The sequence below is a fragment of the Pantherophis guttatus genome, chromosome 2 (genome assembly GCF_059756535.1).
Source record: "Pantherophis guttatus breed Tessera chromosome 2, ASM5975653v1, whole genome shotgun sequence".
Lineage (NCBI taxonomy): Eukaryota > Metazoa > Chordata > Lepidosauria > Squamata > Colubridae > Pantherophis > Pantherophis guttatus.
Window position 1 is genome coordinate 90,188,737 of NC_142064.1, and position 23,495 is coordinate 90,212,231.

The 23,495-nt window shown below is 38.6% G+C and overlaps 2 long non-coding RNA genes across 2 annotated transcripts in view; one reads left to right on the top strand and one right to left on the bottom strand.

Annotated features, from left to right (window-relative positions):
• The window catches only part of LOC117661611 (uncharacterized), a 67,836-nt gene extending 65,104 nt beyond the window's left edge, over positions 1-2,732 (bottom strand). The window contains exon 1 of the long non-coding RNA XR_004590073.3: positions 2,524-2,732. This is a non-coding gene — a long non-coding RNA (uncharacterized LOC117661611). The remainder of the gene's footprint in view (positions 1-2,523) is intronic.
• Positions 2,733-2,906: 174 nt separating this feature from the next.
• LOC117661610 (uncharacterized) lies at positions 2,907-6,349 on the top strand. The gene is made up of 4 exons (XR_004590072.3): positions 2,907-4,652; positions 4,914-5,115; positions 5,439-5,606; positions 6,067-6,349. It is a non-coding gene; the product is annotated as an uncharacterized LOC117661610 (long non-coding RNA).
• The last annotated feature ends 17,146 nt before the right edge of the window (positions 6,350-23,495 follow it).

Genomic DNA, 23,495 nt, shown 5'->3' on the forward strand with positions numbered 1-23,495 from the left:
AAATCAGTCTACTAAGTCCATTATCTGAATTAATAGTGCAATTTCTCCAAGCAGCCCATTCTTAATTCAGAATTTAGAGTGAATAATAAACTCAGAATGCATCTCTTAAACAACCTATGACTGAAGTCCCAAAACACAAGGAAGCATGATTAACATTCAGTTCCTATTATACAATCACAAGGAAGATTCCTCTAATCACAGTGAGTACATTTTTCAAAAATAAAAGAGAAATCTGAAAAAAAGAGGTTAAAAATCCACATTGTCCTCTGAATAAATTCTTCAACAATGATTTTCAGTCTATATTTCAAAATCGCTTCATGATTTACTCTTTACCAGCTAATTTTGATGAAGCACTTTCTTCCCCTTTAATACACTGTGTGGGTAGTATAACTTTTTGCTGGAGTTGTGTGCAGTTAACATTAGGCTGTTCCCAAATACCATGTGGATTCACTACAGATTCTTAAATGAATAACAAATAAATCTAGCCTGTTGCCCATGTGTCTCCCTCCCCCTCAATTCCTATCCAAGAGTCAAAGGATTAAAGCGTTTCTTTGATGTCATTTTAAATCAACTCCTATGGACATTGAGAAGAAAGAAGTATTATTTTCCTCATAGTTAACAAATTAGCCAAAGCTAATTATGTTTTGGCATCGCTAATAATACTTATTGAGGAGACTTTTGACTGTTATTTGATTTTCAGGTGTTATATAGATACATGTTGTTTGATTTAGGCTTGTAAATGGAAATTATATTTGCTGATAGGATGCCTTATATGGGGTCCTGCTAACCAACTTGCTCAAACTGAAAAAGCTACTTGGATAAACAGTGAAATGTTTCAATCCAACAAAAAAAGAAGTTCACTTGCATTGACTCAACTTCCAGATGAGCAGGTGGCAGTTGAGACAGGTGACCCTAGGCATTGGAGGTTGAAGAAAGAAAGAGGATTTAGAAATAATGCAAATAGAAACAGAATAGAGGTAGAGGTGGCACACTTATTTTAGGTTCCATAGATGTAGCTTCTTTTCTTTTCTTGATTTCCTCTTGTTTAATATTATTTGAAGAGGTAGGCAGCCAGGTAGAGTGGAGAGAAATAGGCTTTGAGATATGAGGAATATGGATGAAAATAAAGAACTCTTTTGGAAGTGAGTGAACAGGATTAAATAAGGAGGTTCAAGAGAATGGAGTGAATTGAGATATGGGAAATATCTCAAATTCTTAGCCATTTCAATAGAATTTTAGGTTCCTAGAAAACGAAGTATTTTTCCACTCTAGAATTATTTGAAAATTTACCATATTTTTCGGAGTATAAGACGCACCTTTTTCCCCCAAAAAAGAGGGTGAAAATCTGGGTGTGTCTTATACTCTAAATGTAGCCCCGCCCAGCTTCTCAAACGGAGGTTTCAGAGGCTGAAAAAAGCATCAGAAATGAAGCTTCAGAAAAGAAGCCCCCAAACAGAACTTCAGAGGCTTTTTTTCTGAAGCTCTGTTTTGGAGGCTTTCAGAGACAGGAAAAGAAGATTTTTCTGAAACAGAGTTTCAGATGTTTCAGAGGCAGGGAAAAAAAAGCAAAAAAAAAAAAAAAAAAAGCAAGGCATGGAGCTCACAACCAAGGAACAAACCTGTTGCTAAAATTCACCTCTGGGAACAGCTGATTGGGGTATTCCGTGAGGCCGATCTACCTGCCAATCAGCTTTTTTCTTATTTTCCTCTCTAAAAACCAAGGACCGTCTTATACTCTGGTGCGTCTTATACTCCGAAAATACAGTAAATTGTTTAATTAATAAGGCAAAAAATAGAAAATAGAAGACATAGCCAATTACAAGAGCAAGATTGCGTCATGCATAATCATTCAGCAAGCATAAACTTGAGCAAGTGACTTGAAACCTTTGTGAAATAGTTTGCGCACTGAGTATGACCCAAAATGGGGATGTTGGATTAGTATTCCATTTTGTAGCTGAACAAGGAAAAGTAATTATGTGTAAGAATGTACACAATTATGTGTAATTATGTATAAGATATACATGATGTTCTTTTTGAAAATAGCACATGAACTTGTTAAACATGCTTTGGATCAATTAATTTTATGCCTCGAATGAAGATTATTATTTTGATGGCAGAGTCCATGGGCATTTGGGATTTAAGCAAGGTTTGGATGGTTAGCTTCTAAGAAAATCACCCAAAACCTTAGATTGCTATGATTCATATTCATATTTCCAGATCATGACCCAGATAAGAAGCTCCTTCAGTTAACTGAAGAAGCTTCTTGGATGACATGCGAAACATTTTCAAAGAAAAAACAACATAAACTCCATTTGCCTTATAAAAAAGCCTCTTTTGGATCACCTGAGCATAAATCTGTGTGGCTTTCCTGGCACTTCAGGTAGATCCCATGGAATCCACACTGACTAAATACCACTAAAAGGTTAGCATTCCCTTCTGAGTTGAAAGGGGGAAGGGGAATCCAAGGGAGGGAGTGGGCAAAGGTTGTGTAGAAAGAGAGGTATTATGACCTCTTTAGGTTACCTGGATACAGTTTCTTCAGTTGGTATCTTTTCCTTTGAAGTATTTGTGGGCGGAGCCTTGGAGGGTATAAAAGCTTGAGTGGATCAAGTCTTTATTGAGGTGGAGATAGGAACCTTGTGGAGAGAAAGATAGGAGCTTTGTGTGAAGACAGGGAGAGAGAGATAGCTCACTTAAGAGAGATATTTTTAGGTGACCAGGACTTGGTTTCTTCTCTTGGTTTTGTTTTCTTGCTTTGAGTTTTTACCTGGTTGGCCTTGGAGGGTATAAAAACAGAGTGGCTCAAGGAGTAGTCAAAAGGAAAACTGGGAATAGGGTGAAGGAAGAAGTATTGAAATCTATTTAAGTTACAGGATATATTGTATAATTAAGCAAGGGTTATGTTCTATTTTATGTCACGGGGCTTTCCCTAGCTGTGATATAACATTTTTTTTTTCTTTCTTCTTGTTGGGTGGATACACAGGATACACATTTTGACTGATGGTTAAATGACCGATCATGGATAAGAGGACATTTATGATCGGTTGTTTAACAACCATTTAACCCACAATAAAGGTACTTAGGACCTGAATTCAAAATAACAGCTGCTGCAGTTCCCCTGCCATTGTTCACCATTATGACCAACTTCAGGGACACTGCAGTATTCCCCCCTCCCCACCTTATCCTGCTGGGTCCCATCAGGCCTCGGCCATTCAGCCACGCAAGGGAGTCTAAAGAAGCTACCGCAACATGGAGGACAATTACAGCCTGTAGGCCGAGGCCTACTTCCCATCCAGCCACCCAAGGCGCTTTTAGGCCTCGGCCTGCTGCTCAGTCAATGCCAGGGCCCAACAGCAAACACCCGACTCAACTTACCTTTTGCAGAAACACCCATCTGATGCGGTGCAATAAGTGGCTCAGTTTTCTTTACAGAGGCCTCCCGCCTCATGGCAACTCCTGCTGTTCTTCTAGCAAGCAGTACTTCTTGCAAGACTGTAGGAGGGTCTCTTGTTCTAGGGAGGCTCTGTTTGTGGCGTTTGTGGAGTCTCCTTGGGTTGGGTTGGGATGAGAAGTAGGCTGAGACCCACAGACTGCAACTGATGTGCCAGTTGGTGCTTTAAGCTCCCATGTGTGACTGAGCAGGACGAAGCCTGGGGAAACATGAAGGACAGTGGGAGGCCTTGGCAGGCCCTGAGTTTATAACTATTTACAGATCCATAAGGGGAGGAGAATTTATCAGATTTTTTTAACAATTATTTTTCTTTTCAGAATCCAGCCAGGGTGGATTTTTTTATATGTTTAATGTTGCATGTTTGGGTCATTTTTTTCCCTTTTTCACATACATATTTTTTTTCTTTCTTTTCTTTTTCATTGTTTTTGTTGTTACTGTTGGATATATGTCTATTTCTGTTTTGTTTTCTTGTCTTGTATTTTATTCCTATTGATAAAACATAATAAATATATATACATGGGAAGTAGGCCTGAGGCCTACAGCTGTAACTGCCCTCTGGGTACTGGTTGCTTCTGCTGACTGGCTTTAGGTTGCTTTGCCTGACTGAATAACTGACTTGGAATCAGGACGAGGCCTGAGGAACCTCAAGAAACAGGGAGCAGATCACTGGGTACTATGAACCTGCACTAGGCCTCCAAGGCTTCCGCCACCTTTGAGGCACCCGGTGCTTCACTTAATAACCTGCATGATCATTTAGTGATTGCATTGGGGAGAGCAGGGATGAGGGCGGTTATTAGGTGAGACACTTCACTTAACGGCCATTTTGACATTGACCGTAATGGGCAGTCATATCTCTAGGGCTACTTGTAAAGAAAATGTAAAGGAAAGATGGGGTAGAAATGGAGCAAAAGCAAAATTAGAGCCACTTGTTTCTGTACTGCTCCAAGGGAAAAATGTTCAAAGTATGATGACCAACAACTAATAGCTGCAAGTATGATCAAATCATTTCTGTTAGAGTGATTTACATTTTTCCTTACTTCCCCCACCCTTTTTCCATTTCAGAAATGGATGAAACTGAGCTCATAAGACCAACAAGAACCACTGAGAACATTAACTTTCTTTCGAGGCCATGGATGGTCACCTTGCTTATCATAGGACTCTATGTCTCCATTGGCACTTTTATTGGTTTGCGCCAGTGCTGGTAAGTTCTTCATTGTGGAAAAGATTCATTTTGTGGACAAATACATTCTTCAAGTTAGCATCTTTCTCAAGGGGGCTTCTGTCTGAGTCAAAATGGTCCTGCTAATTTCTAAGGGAATAGTATCACCAAGAATCAGAAGCCCTGGGGCAATGAAAACTCTAGGTCCATTATTACAAATAATAATAACTCTTATTATTAGTGTTAAGAAAATAATATATGCACTAGTTATATTTTACTTTCTTTTTGTTTTTGAATCCCCAGCAGAAGGTACTGCCAGAATAGTGTGGCACCAGGGCAGCCAGACACTTCTGACAAAACCACCCGCATGGAAGACTTGGAGGCCGCAGCCCTCCCCTATAACCTGCCAGATAACTGGAACACAAGCATAAATATTCTAAATGATATGAGTATCAGTTTCAGAAGAATGTCAGATATACTTCCATCCTCACCTCTCTAATATCTGGTAATCGTTTAAATTAATTTGATTGCCAGGTTTTCTTAATTTTTTGTCCCTTGATTATTTTAAGATATTAAATTATTATTTAAATATTAGATGTGCTCCTGTGTCATGGTGCAGAACACAGATGACCCAGACGGTGGGAGTGAGTACTTTGTCCTAAAATATTAATTTATTTTTTCTCATGGTGGATATAAAGGAAAGGTGGAATAGAAATGGAGCATTTAGTTTAAGATCTACTATTTTATTACAAATAATAATAATCCTTATTATTATTGTTAAAAAATAATGTATAAGTTAATAGTATTTTATTCACTGTTTGTTCTTAGATACCCAGGAAAAGCTGTTGCATTGGGAGAGTGTTGCCACAACAGTAATTCACCTCCCACAAGACCACCAAGACAGAAGACAGTATGGCTGAAATAAAAATTGGAAATTAAATAAGATTTGATTTGACAAAAACTTCAAAACTTCTCTCAATATCTACATAGTATTTGGTAATTTTTAATATTAATTCAGTTGCCAGATTTTGTTAGTTTTTGTTTCTTGCTTATTTATTTGTTGTTGTTGTTGTTGTTGTTGTTGTTATTATTATTATTATTATTATTAAAATACTAAATCAGAGGTGGGTTTCAGCGGGTTCTGACCAGTTCTGGAGAACCGGTAGTGGAAATTTTCAGTAGTTCAGAGAACCGGTAAATACCACCTCTGACTGGCCCCACCCCCATCTATTCTCTGCCTCCCGAGTCCCAGCTGATTGGGAGGAAATGGGGATTTTGTAGTAATCTTCCCCTGGAGTGGGGAGGGAATAGAGATTTTACAGTATTCTTCCCCTGCCACATCCACCAAGGCATGCCCACCAAGCCATGCCATGCCCACCAAGCCACACCCACAGTACTGATAGTAAAAAAATTTAAAACCTACTACTGTACTAAATGTGTTCCTGTTATGGTCTAGGATTCAAGACAACTCAACTTCCTTGAGGAAGAAGTCCTAGCAGAACTGTGGAATGTCAGCCTCAGGAGACACAAAGCTAAGAATGAGGCTGATCAAAGAACAGCAACAACTGCAGCAGTCAGTTGATGTTGATGTCAGCACTCCTAGCTGTTGTATTCTGTGAGTAGAGTGAAGACTGAGCAACGTTGTTCTATTAGGCTTCTCTCCAAGAAATCTTTCTAGTAATTGTACATAGGCGAACCATTGCCCATTCATAAAGTATCTCCTTATTGAAATTTCAAAATTATTTTTTTGGTCTTTTCTTAATTTATATGCTTTCTGGTTTACTCACAAATTCAAAATTCTTTTGCTTGGTATAGTTCTTGGTTTCTATTCCTTTTACTGCTGACATAGATAACTGACCTTCTAAAAGTTTAATCTGACTTGAAATACTTTCCTAGTAATTCTTTCTTTTTTCTTAAATGTCAAAATAGTTTGCACCGTCCCCTTTTCAGTTCAGCATTTTATTGTATGTAATATCTTCAGAAAAGTTTAAAGATTAATATACAATTAAGATCATGGTTTTTCTTTTGGGATTGATAAACAGTTGAAAAAAAAAATTCCTGGAACTTTATTTTCATATAAGATAACTGCAACAAGATTATTGTACAGGTAGCCTACCATTTAAAACTACGATTGGCCTCGAATCTCAGTTGTTGAGTGAAGTGGCCATTAAGTGAGATGCCACATTGCCATTTTACCCTAACCCTACCAGAAAGAACAATCATGAGAGCAATGGAATTTGCTGATGTTAAGGCTGGTTAACATCACTGACAGATTTCTGGAAAGGAAATCCCTTGGTGCCCTGGAGGAATGGATCTCAAATCAGGCAAAAATACTGGTGAACAACATTATTCCAGAAGGCACAGAACACTGGCATTTGCCAGCATTTTCTTCTCCAGAAGAGGGTAGACAGGGTTCACTAATATGCTAGCAAATGTCAGCATTATAAAAGGTCCAGAACTTTGACTTTTGCTGATGTTTTCCTCTCCAGATTAGCAGAAACATGGTGTTCATTAAAACACTAACAAATATCAGTGTTCTGAAAAAAAACCCAGAATGCTAGTGTTCATTAGCTTTTCTCCAGATTTGAGGTCTGTTCCACCAACACGTGGATGGATTTCCCATTGCACCGTGGAGGTGAGGGGAAATCCCTCAGCCTGCTAAGATAACGGATCTCAAATCCAACATCCTCTCCACTCATAACATTCCTTGCCTATTTCCCCATTGATTTTCTGGAGAAGCCAGTAGAGATTATAAATGGTAATCACATGATTGCAGGGCATTTGGCAACCAATCGTAAATGTAAACAGGTTGCCACCTGAAATGAAGTCATGTGACTGTGGAATCTGCCAAGATGTTTTATGGTGGTTGGAAGTGCTTTATGGGCCATAAAACACCTGTTCTAAGTTCTATCAGAACTGCAAATGGTTGTTGGAAAATCAGTCATAAATTGAGGATTACCTGCACACATAAGGATGGAAGGATTCAGCACTACCCACAGTTTGGTTGACAGAGGTGATGGAAATACTGAGATGGCTAAATTGTCCTCTGATCAGAGAAAAGACAAAATCTACTTTCTTGCTGACTTATAAGCAACAATATACTAGAGAATTTGGCATTAAGTTCAAATATTATACTTTTTTATGATAAAAACAATTTAATACTCTCTGTATGGTATCTTTTACTAAGGTTCTATCGAATAATAATTTTATAGGCTCATTAATTATCAGTTCATTTCTACTTACAATTTTCTGGAAATATATGTATTTAAAATAAAATAAGTATAAAAAGACTAAAAAACAAAAACAAGCACAAAGTATTGTTCATGTACTTCTTAAAATAAGAAAATGAATATCAATATTTGTATCTTTATATATACTGCACTATTACTAAATAAACTTTTAAATGTTAAAAAAATCATTTGTTCAATGGAAAAAAAGGAGCTGGGTGGATGGAGAGATATTTGGGTCTAGTTAAATGGATGTGCTTTCTTCAATTGGTTTTATTTTAATTTTGGGGGTTTGTTTCCCATTGGAATTATGGGCTGGGACATTTAGTTAATTAATTAAATTTATATGCCTCCCATCTCACTGTCAAGCAACTCTATGCAGGAAGGGAGGATTAAACATCTCATGCTTTCATAAATTCATCTCAAGGCACCCAGGTACTGAGACTATAAATCATGTATTTTGAGACATGTACTTTGGTCCCTATCATCCCCAATGTTATACCTGCTTGGGAGATAATGGCTTGGAGTCCAGCCAGGTGCACAGTCACATCTGCATTCTGCTGGTGAGTCAGGACCATCCTGTTCAAAGTGAAGTGGAGTAGCCAGTATGCCCAGTTATAACCTGCCTCTTGCCAGGTATCCTTTGGAACCAAAGTTCCTGCATCAGCATCCCAAACATAAACATATAATGGAATAGAAAGATCTACTGAAATCACAAAGCAAGTTTTCAGTCAAGGTTCACCAGCTTTAAGAACTGAAGTTTTTTTTTTAAAAGTTTATGGAAAGGGGGGGAGGTATCCATTGGAAAAAAGACAGTGTCAAAATCCCAAACTAAAACAAAAGTTACACATTTATAACAAGTGAAATGAAGAAATGACTGGCATTGAATGTGTCTGATTCTAAAAAAATTGATTCTCAAAAAGTTACAAAATAACTACAGTGACCATATTTTCTTGAAAAAAATTAAAGGGCAAGCCAGGAAAAGGGGCACATGTAAAAGAGCTTCATATGGATAATAATTTTTTGTCTATGTTTATAACTTTGTTTTACAAAGGAAAACTCAAGAGCATATCTTTTAAAATAAGTGTTATTTTAGATACAAATATATAAAATCAAACATGTGTAAATTTATTTTTAAAAGAATTCAGTGTCCATATTTTTCACATGAACTTGAAAGAGTGCACTGAATGACCCACAGCCAAGTGTTCGATCCTGACCAGCTCAGGTTTGACTTAGTCTTTCCACCTTCCAAGGTCAATAAAATGAAGACCCAGATTGTTGGGGGAAATGTGCTGACATTGTAAACTGCTCAGAGAGTGCTGTAAATCACTGTGGAGTAGTAGTATATAGGCCTAAGTGCTATTGCTATTGCTACTGCTACTGCTACTGCTACTGCAACCCAGGGATCCTTGTTTTCAAAGCTTGTGAAAAAAAACCACATTTTCTCATTGCCCCAAGCACAGCCTATTGATAATACCTCTCAATGGAAGTAAAATTTTCACATGAGATGAAAACAAATCTGGTATCAAATGACATCTTGAAACCAAATTTTTAAACTTTAATCAATATGCCAAAAAAAACCCCTACTATTTTTCTAACAATGCAGATTAAAGTCAAACAGGACAATTACAAAAAAATCCAACTAAGGTGGAATGTGGCAAAGAATGATGTAAGGGCATGATAGCTGTTGGGGAGGGGGGGTTCTGTGATGCCCTCTTTCTTTGGTGCCTGAAGCTTATTTTGCTTAATAGTTTCAGCCTTTCAAGGTAGTCCAAACTAGCTTGAAGTCACAATATCAGTTTCTTTATAAAGTTATTGTCAGACAAAACCTCCCAGACCTGTAGATGAAGTGTATGAAGTGTTCAACTCAGGGGTGAAATCCAGCACGTTCTGACAGGTTTTGGAGAACCGGTAGCAGAAATTTTGAGTAGTTCAGAGAACTGGCAAATACCACCTCTGGCTGGCCCCAGAGTGGGATGGGACTGGAGATTTTCCAATATCCTTCCACCAGGACTGGGGAGGGAATGGGGATTTTGCAGTATCCTTCCCCTGGAGTGGGGTGGGAATGGAGATTTTGCAGTATCCTTCCACCAGGACTGGGGAGGGAATGGGGATTTTGCAGTATCCTTCCCCTGGAGTGGGATGGGACTGGAGATTTTGCAATATCCTTCCACCAGGACTGGGGAGGGAATGGGGATTTTGCAGTATCCTTCTCCTGGAGTGGGGAGGGAATGGAGATTTTGCAGTATCCTTCCCCTGCCATGCCCACCAAGCCAAGCCCACAGAACCGGTATTAAAAAAAATTGGATTTTACCATTGGTTCAATTAGCTTTTATTGCTCAAGCCTATACACAGGAATCTTCTCACACTGACAGTTTGCACCAGGAGTAAGACTAAATAAGGGTCAACAACGTGCAAGGAGGGGGGCAGACTTCACCCTCATGTGACCATATAGGTACGGGTGTCAAACTCAATTGCATCATGTGACATCACATGACATATCATGACATTTTTTTGCTTTTGTGGAGCCAGGATGGCGTGGCTTGCATATGATCCATCCGGCCCATGGGCCATCAGTTTGAAACCCCTGATGTAGGGATTCCAGACTAATACCCCATTTAACTCCTTCCCCCTGGCTCAGCACTCTCTCAGTCTTCCATCCTTCTGAGGTGGGTAAAATGAGGACCCAGACTGTTGCAGGCAATATGCTGACTCTGTAAATCACTTAGAGAGGGCTATAAAAGCACTGTGAAGCGGTATATAAGTCTAAATGCCATTGCTACAGTGACAATACTCTACAATGTACCTCTCCCCTTCCTCCGTGTGAATTAGAATTGTCTAAGACATTTACATACATTACAGTTCTGGGTCAGATGCAGCTTTCTTTTATCTGACCATTGCCTTGGCATTGGCTCTTTCTCCCGTCTCTCAAAGCCATTCCTCTCACCCTCTACAATAGCTGTTAATCCAGGCCTGGGGTCATCTTGAATTTGGGAATAAAAGGCAGGATTCAAATCCAATAAATTAAGTACACAAAAGAGGAGGAAATAACATGAATCTGTAACTCACCATAGTTCCAAGGAAAGAACCATAAAGGGAGAGGAATACCCAGGTAAGGAAACCCAGTCTAAGCATGTAACTGGAAGCTTTTCCAAATTAATCTTATGATTGTGACCACCACTGAGGCACCTATGTTTTGTCATCTAAAGGGTCCCACACGTTTGAACCACAACATGAAACAAACCTAAAACACATTTCCCCTCCAGAGAGCATGTACAATAAATCTAACTCATCTTACTCCAAATAAACTCCATGGAAATCTAGCCAGCTGCCATGTCTAGCAGCATTTCTAGTGGTGGTCCTGAATGTTAGCTCCAAATCAGTTTATATCCTGGAGAGATCATGTTGATGCAGTTTACTTCCATAAGGCTAAGAAACAAGCAGACAAATAAATAAATAAGCAAACAGCCTTTACCTTCATCATATAAAGAGAAAGGGATTTGCTACACGGAAGAGCAGGCTGTATAATTACATCCCCCATTCTCCTCTTAATTACAATGCTGTCTCTCAGAAGGCCTGTCACTATCACACTGCCTTCTAATTGAGCACATCTGGAAAATCCTTTTTCTGCAACAATGTTAACCAATGGCATGTAATTAATAATAATAACAATAACTAGCTGTGATACAGCTCCATGCATCCAAGGCTCTTATACTGCTTTGCATTAAAATAAAAGGCTCAGGCCAAGATTTTTGCCATGTGGCTTTAAAGAAACAGATGACTATAAGGGGAAAAAAATCTATCTCCCAATGGCAATTTTTACTGGGGCTTGCAAAAAGCAAAGAAGGAAGCTCAAGTTGGCATTAATAACACTGCCTAGTCAAAAGCAATTGCTGACTTGAATTAGACAGACATTAGCTTCCCAACAGGCAGATGCTAAGATGGAGTTGGTCACCATTCTCTGTGCCATTCATTAATATGGCAGACTTTTCCTTCCTTCAGCCACATGGTGGGGCCTTGTACAAGACAAGAGTGATAACTACGTAACTTCATTTTAGCATCAGTCGTACTGGTTTGTTCTTTGCTTACTTAAAATATTTATAACCCACCACTTCGCTTATAGCCCCAGCTATTTTAAACCATCTGTTAAAATTTCCATAAAAGCAGTGTTTTAAAAGACACGGCAAATAAAAAGACTGAAACAGCAAAAATGACAATAAAAGATCTGGGCTCAGAATATCTCGTAGTATTCATGCTATTAACAGATTTGTACCAGCAAATTCCTCCAGAGCAGGGCTGAGCAACTATGGCCCCTTTACAAGCATAACTGGCTCAGGAATTTTGGGAATTGAAGTCCATAGGTCATAAAGTGACCATAGTTGCCCATCTGTGCTCCAGAGAATGAGAGTGCAACTATGCATATTTTTGGCAGTGCCAATTAATAGTGGACAATTCAGATGTTGAATCCATCTAATTTTGCTCTGAGAGAAATTGGTTCTCTAACCTTGTGTGTATTTATATGCATATAGGTGCACAAGCACTTTAAATATCAATTCAGAGCACACTAGGTTCAACATATATTCAACGTGCTATCAGGAATTAAAACAGGATTAAGTTTCAATACTTTCAAAGCTAAACCGGGATCTGACAATAAACAACAAACTAGGTTATAAAGGAAACTACAGGTAGTCCTCAATTTACAACAGTTTATTTAATGGCTATTTGAAGTTACAATGGCACTAAAAAAGGAACTTATAACCATTTTCACACAACCATAACAGCATCCCTATGGTCACATGATCAAAATTCAGATACTTGGCAACTGGTTCGTATTTATGAATGCAGTGTCCTGGGGTCATGTGATCACCTTTTGTGACCTTCTTACAAGCAAAGTCAATGAGGAAGCCACTTAACAATCCTGTGACTAACTTAACAAGTGCAGTGATTCACTTAACAACTCTGGCAAGAAAGGTTGTAAAATGGGGCAAAACTCACAACAAATGTCTCACTTAGCAACATAAATTTTGGGCTCAATTGTGGCTCTAGGTTAAGAACTACCTGTATAGTTATTACCTCAACAATGGTCATATGTTAATCCCTGACACCTTTAAAAAAGATTCTTGTGTGTTCATTGCATTTGTATCCCTTGGCACTTTAAAATCTTCAGTCCTCTCTATCCCACAACACGGACTAGACTGCTGCTCATTTGAGAAATTGCTGGAGTACAGTATACAAAATTGTAACATGAACAGGTTTTACAAAGATGGCTGAGTATTAGTGAAAGAAAAAGGACTCAGCTTAAAAAAAACACAGAATAAATCAGGGAACATCGGATATAAGAGCTGGGGTTATGAAAGAATCAAGATAAAAAACAAAGAATAGCAAAACAGCCCTGGAGATCCAGTTGCCTCAAGGCAAATTAAGAAAGTGAGAGGAAAGATCTGAAGATTACAGGAAAACAGTAAGTGCAGACCTGTTGGCTCTAGCTCATGATTGTTTATTTTTGCAATAAACACACTAACTCATGGAAGCATGGGGTTCCCCAAAAGACAACTGGAAATAATTAACGAGAAATACTATATGAAAGACTACCAACTCCATCCAAAGTACATGCACACATACCACACATGCACGCAAATATATAAAAAAGGATAGATGATCACTGACTTCTTAGTTTTCTTTAGAAGTCAACTTCTTTGCTAAATGTCACTCATATCAAAACTTAAAGAAGGGGGGGGAGGAGCAAAGTGAAAAAGAAAACCATCTTCTCTCCACTTCCAGTAGCAGTGTAAGTTTAAACTGATCTGAGCACTTTCGCTGTAAACCGCGATAATGGCCCAAGGTCTGTAATCATGCCTAAATATCATCAGTCCCATATGGAGGAGATGGCTTAGCAGGCCACACAGCTATCCAAGTAATCTACCATTACCCCAACTTTTCAGTCACGGCAAAGCTCTAAATAAAATCCATTACTGTAAAGGAAAGAAATGAAACATTTAAAGATGGTGGCTGAACTTTCAACAAGCATGAACACAAAATTCAGATATATGCCCTTTTATTCTTTAGAAAATATATCTTTAATTAGGTGAAAAAACAGCTGTATTTAGGTGTCACAAAAAGCAAGAATTCTTTGGAATCTACACTAGTAATACATAGGCGATATTTTCAGGCACATACCCATTGCTTCCTCTTGATGCTTCTTACTAGCAGAACTGGTTAAGTGTGCCTATTGTTAGGTTGTTTAGAAATATGTGTGAACACTGCAACTTGTTTTTCTTCCAATGAATAAGAATTTTTAAAAAGTCATAAATTGTTTAAACCATATGATTTACAATGTTTTAAGACTTATAATGCATTTAAGAATAATCTTAACTACAAATCTCAAGAGTGGCTAAATAGGAATAGACAATTCAAATATCAAGGACTGGTTTAGGCACTGAGGTCCAGTTTCTTAGACCTTTATGGTTTGCTGTCTCATATCATGTAGGAAAATTCCTAATTCCTAATTCTATCTATCTATCTATCTATCTATCTATCTATCTATCTATCTATCTATCTATCATCAACCCTCTCTCCCTCTCGCTCTCTCGCTCTAGCACGCTCTATCTATCTATCTATCTATCTATCTATCTATCTATCTATTCACCCTTACACATATGTACCCTTACACATATGTACGTAAGTCCTGGAGTTTATTTTTACAAAACAATTGATTATTGTAATGGATTGGAATGGAAAAATGTGTTACTTATACAAGTGGTTTGATTTAATATTTAACATATAAATTTGCTTAGTTAAGATATTTCTCAGGTTCGTGCAAATGATTTTGTTGATAAAAAGCAATCTGTTTTATACAACTTTGATTTTTGCACAGATTCTTTGACATTGTTTCTAAAATATCACACTCTTTTTTCCTTTTGTAATACAACTGTAGTCTCAGTACCTTGGCAGCATTGTGTACCACAGCTGTCTTCTTCTTCAAGTAGTAACAATCAAAGTAGTAGGTGGCATCTCTCTCAGACTCTTTCCATCATTCACTGCAAATCATGATGCTGTCCTGAGTTCTTTGCTCCTCTAGAGGATTCCCTTCCTCCAGAATTACAGTAAGCACCCCAAAGAAGCAGAAATTTTAAAAATGGGAGAACAAAATTAATAATTTCCCTGCCTGTTCAGACATTAGGCTTTTCAAGTTTGCACTTGACAAGAACTTCCTTCTACAATAGAAACCTCAATCTGACCTTTAAGAGTGTTTTCTGGTGAAGAAGGTGTCACAGTATTACTATACTATATATATATATATATATATATATAGTATATTGCATGATTCTGATGAAAGGAGGACATCTACTCTCCCAGCTCCAAGTCAACAGAATTTCAACACATCACAATGGTTAAAGCAATGTGTTGGATTCACTGACTGTGCCTATATCTGGTGCTTCTTAATCAGTGTGCTTATGATTTTACTTGCATCAGAACTGAAAGGCACAGAAACATCTTGGACAACTTAACTTTTGACAAACAAAGCAGGGAATGTCCTCTTTACTGAAGAAAAGAGCACATGAGGAAAAGGGGAGGGAAGCATTTTCTTACTGAAAGGTATTTACTTCTACTTGTCGACTAATACAAGAAAAATGAAGATTTCATCATCCAACAGTGATTTATTGCAGTGCACTTATCTTACTTAGCAGAACATAAACTTTTCATTCTATATTAAATCTTCTGGTTTCTATTATATTAAAATGACTAAGCCCCAATCTCTAGAAGTGTCCAGATGGATTTTGCAAGTTTCATTCCGGTCATTTCAATATGAATCAATTCAGCAGCTGCATGCCCCATATAGATCACTGGGCATTAGCTAAATTGCGCATTGTGCCCCAGATGCATAACATAGTTTGGCAAGGTCAGCTTTATCCTTAGCACCAAAATTCCTGCCTGCCCTCGACAAGCAGCCCATTTATTCCCTGTAATTTTAGCCTGGGAAGGAAGACTGTCATGTACTATAAAAATAGTCTAACCACCCTAATTATGGAGCAGATTAAAACAAACAGCAAGCATACGACATGCTGCCATCTTCACAGAGCTTGGGAGACTGCAGTAGCTTCAGCCTCTTAAGAACATCAAATGACAAACATTTGAAATATTTTTCTGTCCAAGGAATCGTCACTGTGACAAAAGGCAGTTTGGCTAATGGACAATGCTTGAGTGTAACCATTGCCAGAAATTGATTAAAAAATTGCCCTTTGCACTTTTGTGGCTGCCTTTTCATCCCTCCACCCCTGTGTAAGGTCAAGATTGCTTCAGAAACCATAACACCACAATAAAATTTCCAAATTGGCTTAAATAAAAGACTAGCAACTTTATTGGGCCAATTCCAAGGAAGCCAATTCTGAAGAACTTTGCAATGTTCTGAGCTCTCCAAAGCTCTATATCAGGGGCATTAATACTTCCCAATTCTTTTTTTTAAATTATATTTTAGCTACAGTAGTATATCACCCAAATTATGTCCAACTTTGTAAATATATGTCCACCTTTTCTTAATTAAATATCTACCCAAGAATGAAAATTATCCCCTAACAGGCAGGACACAGTTAAATGTTGAGATGGGAGTGGGTGGGAACGACTCTGCCTTTTGTGTCAATGGAAACTTTCTCCAGTCACCTCTCTGCTACATGTAACTGCTGAACAGATAGATATTATTTTTATCAGAATCATGACTGGAGAAGAAAAAAAAAATCAATCTTTTTCACATACTTTAGTCCTAAAAGAATTTTCTACCCTCTTCATTCCTCAGATAAATTTGCTACAGGGGTGGGCTGCTGGGGTTTCTCAGGTGTTAGGGAGAACCTCTACCTAAGATTCTGTGCAGTTCCGAGAAGCCCCAAATCCCACTCCTGGCTGGTCTCGCCCACCCCACCCCTCCCAGGAGTCCCCAACGTGGTCTTTTTTGGATGCAGGTAAGTGCAGGGCACGTGCGGAGGGCTCAGAGAGGGCAAAAAACAGGCCTACTGGAAGCTTGGGAAGGCCAGAAACAGGCCCAATACCTGGGGAGGCTGTTTTCACCCTCCTGGAGGATCGAGGAAAGCCTCCGGAGCCCGGGGTGGGCAAAAACACCCACCCCCCACCGCCATGGTGCAGGAGGCTGACTAGGCCATGCCCACCATGGCCACACCTACCCAGCAACCAGGCAGACAATCCCTTGCTAAAATTTTTGAAGCCCACCCCTGATTTGCTATAAAAACTCTGAGATGGGTAAAAGCCAAACAATTAGATTGACATTAGGAGATAACTCTAATGCTTACAGATTAATTATTGTAAATGTGCTTTCTATTGGAGAATGGAGATTTATATATACATGCATATCAACATGCAGTTTATCATAGGCATATGGGATGTCCCAAAGGTACTTTTTCATAAGGCAACTGGACTTTGTTTTTCCTTGAAGAGAAGAGATTTTGCTTCTCATCCAAGAAGCTTCTTCAGTTCTTCATCCAAGTTCTTCATCCAAGAAGCTTCTTCAGTTCTTCAGAACTTGGATAAGAAGTGAAACGTCTTCTAGGAAAAACAAAGTTCAGCTGCTTTTTGAAAAAGCAACTTTGGGACAACCATGACCTGGATGATTGAAAATCTTTATAGGCATTTATGTGTATGGGATATATATGAATTTATCTTAGGTTGGATCCGTACTAGTTAATTATGGCATCTTCTAGAATCATTCAACCATTGTGGTACCAATGCAACAGTAATAAGGATAGACTTTATATTGCCTCAGTGATAGCCAGATGACACCTGAAAATGCTTTTAGTTCTTATTGGGGAAACAGCCCTAGGCAAATTTCGATATTTATGTATAGATATGCAGACATGCATGCACATAGTTTTGCATATTGACGATGGTATTTCAAAGCAGTGCACAAAATTTAAAATTATAACGCATGATGCAAAAAACCCACCACATTTTAAATCATTTAAATATTCAGAAGTTCATCCACATGAATATTCAGATAGGAACACTGGTGTCTGCTCCTAATTACAATGACATCCAGATGAAATCTGCATCATATCCATGTCGTGACATAGCTCACAAGATCTTAAGGGACAGAGTTTGTACTCAGGGTTATCGGGAATGAGGGAGGAGAAGGTATGAAAAAGTGAAGATACAGAAGAAGAAATATGTCTTAAACAAGCACTTTTATCACATCACATTTAGTACCTGTCAAAGAGTTGAATACTATTCTGATTTTATAATTTGATTGAGCCTCATTGCATTTGTAAATGAAATGCCCATAAGTGAATTGGGCAGTTGTATTCCTTATTCTGATTGGTGTACCTGATCCTGATTCATAGTTGCTGGCTCTTTATTCACAGCTGTGGAGTTGGAAGTGTGGATATTTTAGCTATTTCCTACAAAAAAAATGGCTAAATTAGCACAATACATCATTTAACAAAGCCCAATACCACAAACAGGAACAGTTTTAAATGCAGAAACCAAGTTCTTGGCCTACATCCATTTCTATTTTCTTTGAGGAATTTGAGTATGTTTGCTATTCCAAAGATAAACCTATTTGGGTTTACCTTCATTTTGGAAAGCATGGATAAATTCATAATTCCTTGGCAATTTCCTGAGTATATAAGTGCATAATTAAACCTAAGCACATTAGCCTCTAGCCTAACATACGATCCTTCTGGAAACTCCCTCTATCAGACACGAAACCCTACAACCTTATATCATGCCAGTTCCTTTTCTTTTCTTTTCTTTTCTTTTCTTTTCTTTTTGCTTTGCTTTGCTTTGCTTTGCTCTGCTCTGCTCTGCTCTGCTTTGCTTTGCTTCTTTTCTTTTCCTTCTTTCCTTTCCTTTCCTTTCCTTTCCTTTCCTTTCCTTTCCTTTCCTTTCCTTCTTTCCTTTCCTTTCCTTTCCTTTCTTTTCTTTTCTTTTCTTTTCTTTCTTCCATTTGCCATCAATGGCTTTCTCTGAACAATTTTTGGAATTTCATATACTATGATCAAACAACTCCCTGCCTTCAATCTCTGTATATGCTGGCATTTTTAGAAGAAAGTCTGATTTACTTCATAATTCATGGAAAATAAAAGGCATTCTGAGGGAGGGAGGGAGGGAGGGAGGGAGGGAGGGAGGGAGGGAGGGAGGGAGGAAGGAAGGAAGGAAGGAAGGAAGGAAGGAAGGAAGGAAGGAAGGAAGGAAGGGAGTCAATTATATAGGGAATTCCATCCCTTTCCTTAGAGATGAGACTAAATGATTAGAAGCATTTACAGAGCTTTATTTTATGATTACTGCTTTTGCTGCTGAACTTAAATAATATCCCCAGACCACTTAAGGGATCACTGGAATCTTAATTACATCCATCTTCTTCTATGTGAAACCAAAGGCATATCGCTAAAATCAGATGCCGCTCAAGTTATTTCTCTGCCTGACTCCAAAACAAGATAACCACCCTTTCCCATAGCAGCTGAACAATACTTCATCATAAGCAATAGGGAATTCCTCTCCCCACAGTTAGAGAGCCAGCTGGTTTACATGACACACAACAGGCTGCATGACATTCCGTATTGCCATTTAAAATTGTGCTGCTACTTCCTTACTTCTGACGCCAGAATATACCACCTCATTCTGTTAATAGCAAGGCTAATCCATATTATGAAGCCACCAGACTCTGCAATTCTACAGACTGGATAATCTAGTCTTTAGGAATTAAGTGTTACCTGAGGGAATTTGTAGAGTTCAGCACAAAGTTGTGTGTGTGTGTGTGTGTGTGTGTGTGTGTGTACTGATTATTTTAAATGACACATATTTCTCTTTGAATAAAAGATGTAACCAAGTACAGCAAATTCCAGAGATTGGAAATGAATGCAAAGACTCAGTGTATTAAAATGCTATTAATCATAACTGGGGGAAGGGGAGAAATTCCTCTCCGTTCTGTATAAAATTACTTGTATAAACTATTACAACTTTATTAAATGTCCAGGGCTGAGAAGCAAAGAGGCAAAGAAATCTTGAAACAGTACCTCTCTTTCAGCCCCTGAATCATGCTGAGGAATGCTTACTTACTCCAAGATATTTTACACAAATACCCTCACATACACTCATATTGTAATTGTTTCTAAATAAATGGTTCCGAGTAGTTCTCTTGTATGTTAAAACAAAAATATTGTCGTAACCTTTTCTTTGGAAATGGAGGAGGAAAAATAATCACTTTGTGATTTCTGAAGAGCACCACTTGGCAAAAGCGATCTGAAGAGCTGTTTTTGTTTATGCAAGAGTTCAGCTATGTGTGAATAAAGTGAGCTTCAAGGCACATGGCAGGTCGCCATTTTGAAAGCATTTTCGCCTATTGAACAGTCGAAATGATAACAGTGTTTTGGTGTCTGTATACATTTTGAGAAGCAAGATCCTTTTGATTAATGTTTCTAATTTGTTCTCTCTCTCTCTCTCTTTCTCTCTATCAGAACTTTCTTTCCAATGAATAAGAGTGCCTTTTGTCTTGTTTCGAAAACATTTTTCCCCCAAAAGTGTTTTCACAACTAAAGAACTTTCTTAGACTCTCTAATCTTTAAACGCTGGTCTGAATGTTTGGGTGCAACTTTCAATTTAAAAACATTGAATACAAAATGGATGGAATAGGGAAAGCTTTCTAGAAAAATAGGTGTGAAAGTTGTTTTTAATTTTAAAAATTCAGAATGACAAAGTCAAACTGGCCCAATGGAAATGGACCATAGATGGATTGATCTACCCAATTCACTATAACCTCCAATCAATTATTACTATTTGTCCTTTCATAGCATAGCGTGGGACAATTCCTTCTGTAATGTCTTGGACTTGTTAAGAGTTGGATTTGTTAAGAGTTCACACGTTAGCATTAACTCCCATTCTGGAAATCTGCTCCAAGCCACTTCAATGATTGAAAGCAGGAAAAGTAGCAAATAAGTAGCAAAAGTAGCAAATATATTACTCTTCAATAAACCCATCATCACTTTTGTAATGTACAATTCATCTGGGGAGTCTTCCAAAAATAGAATACAACTTCCGGTTGTGGTGACATTTGTCAACAACTTGAAAAGATCAGTTTTATCCTAGTTTTATCCTAGTCAGCTATAAACGAGATAGGTGGCACACAAATCTAATAAATAAATAAAGATGAATAAATAAAAAACACGAGAAGATCATTTGAGTTGAAAGCCTCTTATACTATATGCCAAGTGCTTTACTCCTTACATTATGGCTTGAGAAGGAAGGTTCTCTTGATTCTTTCCTCCCATAGGATCATCAATTGTAGATATTATTGGATTTGAAACACTTCAATAAAATTCAAGTTGAACAATAACCAAAATATTTAACTCAGTTCCTCATTTCCTAGCTTGAACCTTGTAATTCCCACACCTATGAAAGGAAAGCTCTGATTCATATAAACTATTACATTTACTTCATCTCCTTCCCTGATAGGTATGATTCCTAACAGGTTTCTCAGGCCATAAACCTTACTGTACCCTATGTCATTTTAGTGCCTAGTCTAAAATTGAAACCTTATGCACAGGACTGCAGGCGTTAACTTAACTGTTTAAGGCTGTGATACTATTATTGCTTCTCCTTCTCTCAACTACTGCTGCTCATTCATCACTTCTGGGCCAAAAGAGAAAATAGGAGATTTCTCATACAGCAACAGCAACATTAGTAGCCCAGGTACCAAAAGGCAGAAGGGAAGAGGCCGTCTTTCATTCCCCCTCTTTACTTTTTGCTCCTAATGTGACATTGTCACAGCACTGGGCTGCAGTTAGTAGGACAGAAGTCCGTTAGTGGGAAGAATGGCTTTTTTAAAAAATGACTATTGATACAGAAAAGTGATTTTATTTTTGGACTTAGGAATTTAAATCAGGCAGCAGAACCCAAAAACTTTATTTCTCTTTTATTTGCTACCAGAACATTACTCCGTCTGAAATCAAATCACCCCATTGTTATTATTTTGCAGCCATTTCCATCTGGAATTGCAATTATTGAGTGACTTGAGGAATCAACAACTCCTACTGTGATTTGCAGTTCTTGTCTTATGCAACTTGCTTTAAGTAGTTACAGCAGCAGATTCTTGGCACGTTGTAGATAACCTAAGCTCTATCCCAGGGCTGTCAAACTCACGCCCCGCAGGCCGGATGCATCACAAGTTGGCCATGCCCATGCCCGGTTTAGCAAAGGGGGAAAAAGTCCCGTGACGCCACCATGACAATATGAGTTTGACACCCCTGCTCTATCCTATCTTTAGCTCTTCTTTGATCATTCTCTGCTCGGTTTAATATCCGTTCATCATCCCATCTTTTAACACAGCAGCTTCTGCCTCGCTTTGTGTTTGCTCATCACTTGAGCCCAGGGATGCAATTCAGCAGGTTCTGACAGATTCTGGAGAACCGGTAGTGGAAATTTTGAGTAGTTTGGAGAACTAGCAAATACCACCTCTGGCTGGCCCCAGAGTGGGGAGGGAATTGGTATTTTGCAGTATCCTTCCCCTGGAGTGGGGTGGGAATGGAGATTTTGCCGTATTCTTCCCCTGGAGTGGGGTGGGAATGGAGATTTTGCAGTATCCTTCCCCTGCCATGCCCACCAAGCCACACCACGTCCACAAAGCCATGCCCACAGAATCGGTAGTAAAAATATTGAATTCCACCACTGCTTGAGCCCCAAACTTGCTAACTGCATTTTAGCGAAATACATTATGCAAACTCAACCCATGTGGTCAATTTAATATTCACAGTTATGAAATCCATAAAATTGGGCTAATTGACGACACTTCCACAGAGGGACAGCATACCAGTTCAAAAGCCGGTCCAGACCTCTGCGATCCCACAACAGCAGTTCAATTCAGGAGCTGAACCAATATATTTTTAGCACGTTCGTTCTTTGCAGTGGGGAGGCTCTGCAGAGTTTGTAGATGGTCTGTTTCTCCATTGGAGGGAACTCTTGTCATTCTGCCTTCCTCCAGCTATTGAGGTTCAGGGCCCTTCCTGCCTTCCTTTCACCTGGAAACTAGGCAGCTGGTAAAATGCCAAGGAGCTTGATTTCCTTTTATGTGTAGAAAGACGGTTGAGGGAATATTGGTCATTCTGATTGCGGGAGGAAAAAAAAACACCCCATAGCAGTGTAGAATTGCCTTTAAAATTGTTCTGTCTTCTGCAGCTTCAAAGTATACATTTTTGTTGGAACTTCTTGCTTTCAGTGATCTTTCAGTGATCGCCCAAAATATTTATAGGTTTTGAGAAAAGGCCCTGGTTACAAAGTGGATAGCATGATAACGCATCACCTTCCCAGATCTCAATGGGATTTGTAGCATAGGAGGAATGACAGCTTTGGAACAAGGCAGCTTCACCCTATCACAAATGCTCAGTGATTTTATTCCATTTCAGTTCATTTTAAGGTGGAGTTAAGGAAAGAAGAATCCTTGTTACTTCTGCAACCCAGGAAATGAATAATATTGGTTGTGAGGAGAAATTTCCTCACAGTGAGAACAATTAACCAGTGGAATAGTTTGCCTTCAGAAGCTGTGGATGCTCCATCACTGGAGGCTTTTAAGATGAGATTGGACAGCCAGTCCTGCTTGAGCAAGGGGTTGGACTAGAAGACCTCCAAGGTCCCTTCCAACTCTGTTATTCTGTTAAACCTCCTG